Below are 2239 nucleotides of genomic sequence, written 5' to 3'. Positions count from 1 at the left end.
TAGGGATAAAATCCTATGTTCATTTAATTGTTCTTGATGTTTTAAGTTTTTAGCTAGGACAGATAGATTTAACCAGAAAAGAGTTTCTGATGAGAAAATCTTTCAATTAAGAACTGGAATTAAAAGAGAATATAATATTCATAGCAAATGGGGTTTGACATAAACCATGACTCCAGCTTGAGTTGGGATTTTGCAACAGAGAGATTCTAGTGCATGGTAACATATGATTATAGGTTCATTTAAGGTAAACTTTATTACTGATTGGGTGGCCATGGCATGATACGCTAGGTTTTAACCATGGTCTATGAGGTGCATAAAATGGTTTAGAGAAATCTTTTATGGTAAGAAAGAGTTCTGATGATATTAAGAGTTTATATCATATCTCATTGCCAATTAGTGATAAGCCTAATAAGTCACACACATACACAAGTAATCACCAAATTGAATATGATTTAATTAATTAATTAAAGAGTTTAATTGATTAATTAAATAGGTTTAGTTTGCAATTAGATTGCAAAGTCCCTAGCATGACTTGAAACCAAATCTAGATTATTGGATGTATAGTATAAGTTAAATTTATATTTAAAGTGTTTAAATATGAATTTAATTAATGAGAAATTTATTAATAAAGATTAATTAATTGATTTATATTTGATATAAATTGATTAGAAGAAGAGAAATAATTATTTTGGGTTGAGAACTCAAAATTAAGACACAGGGGCATTTTGGTCATTTCATTGGGTGACATGTTTCACCATGAAGGCACTACACATAAGCTTGCCAAATGTCTTTTAATCATGTAAGATGATTAAAATAAAGATTAAATATAGGTTTGACACTTGGCACAATGTGATTGGGTCAATTAAACCTAGAGCCAATCAGAAGGTGACATGTGGAAAGGGTTTTAAGTGGTGACCTAACTATATAAGTGTAAGGATGAAAGAACAAAATACAACCAGCTGCTGCCTCCCTTTGTGCCGCCACCCTTGAGGCTGCCATTCTCTCTTCTTCTTCATCTCTCATCAATTCCAAGAGATTAGCAAACAATCTCTTGAATTAAAAAAACTAGAAATTGTTTATAGTGTCCTGTTTACATCTTTAATCTCTTAAATGGCAAAACTTGATTTTCTAATTAATAGAAAAAGCTTTAGAAGCTGTTCAAGGGCTGTCATAGGTGATCTTGGTGTGGACAAGCTAGAGGGACAACATCTGGTGTCCTAAAGACGCATCCCAAAGGTGCCAAACACACTGCAATGCATCAAGAGGCTAGTGCACTTGTTCTTGATCTAATCTAGGGTTCTAAAATTAATCTGATTAATTCTCAAATCTTAAATGGCAAATACAGATCCAAAAACTTATTAAAAGAGTTTTAATATGTTGTTTATCATTGAAATCAAATAGATAAAAATAAATCTTGCATGATGTAGGTGAAAATATTTGAATTCAATGATATAAACTTGTGCTTTTCATGCTTCCGCTCCTTCACTTACGACATCTACTTCCAGGACCCCCACAGTTCTTCTTGCATTTCCTCTTTTATTTGACCGCTCATAATTATGGTATGCAACCCTTTCTAGAAGTTTAAGTGCTTGTGGCACTATTTTCTCCATTAGATCACCCTCTGTAGCTAAATCAACTGTGCTCCTTGTAGAGGGTAGTAATCCATTATAGAAATTTTGCACCAATAGCCAATCTTTTATGCCATGGTGTGGACATTCCCTCTACAGGTCTTTATATCTTTCCCATGTGTCATAGAGTGACTCTCCTTCCTTTTGTCTAAAGGTGTTGAGCTCAAGCCTCAGCTTTGTAGTTTTTACAGGTGGGAAATACCTTGCTAGAAAAGCTTTAGAGAGGTTTTCCCAGGTAGTGAATGTTCCAGCCGGTTGAGAAAGTAACCACTTCCTTGCTCTATCCCGAAGGGAGAATGGGAATGCTCTGAATCTTATTGCTTGATTAGACACTCCATTCATCTTGAATGTATCACATAGGGCAAGGAAGTACTGGAGGTGATAGTGTGGGTCCTTCGTTGGTGAACCTACAAACTGGGTTTATTAAATCATTTGGAGCCATACTAGTTTTAATTCAAAGTTGTTGGCTTCCACTATGGGCCTAGTGACACTAGGCTGAAATCCTTGGACAGATGGAGCTCCGTAATCTCTCAAGAGTCTTGGTCTGTCATTATTATCGGCCATGGTTGGGATTTTAGGATCTCCTTGACCGTGCTCTTGATGTTTCTTTT

General features: G+C 35.2%; 1 non-coding gene across 1 annotated transcript; it reads left to right on the top strand.

Annotated features, from left to right (window-relative positions):
- Positions 1–1698: 1698 nt before the first annotated feature.
- LOC131181876 (small nucleolar RNA R71) lies at positions 1699–1805 on the top strand. The gene has a single exon (XR_009150351.1). It is a non-coding gene; the product is annotated as a small nucleolar RNA R71 (small nucleolar RNA).
- The last annotated feature ends 434 nt before the right edge of the window (positions 1806–2239 follow it).

Source organism: Hevea brasiliensis, chromosome 7 (genome assembly GCF_030052815.1).
Source record: "Hevea brasiliensis isolate MT/VB/25A 57/8 chromosome 7, ASM3005281v1, whole genome shotgun sequence".
NCBI classification, from domain to species: Eukaryota; Viridiplantae; Streptophyta; class Magnoliopsida; order Malpighiales; family Euphorbiaceae; genus Hevea; species Hevea brasiliensis.
This window is presented reverse-complemented; position numbering and strand designations above follow the sequence as displayed.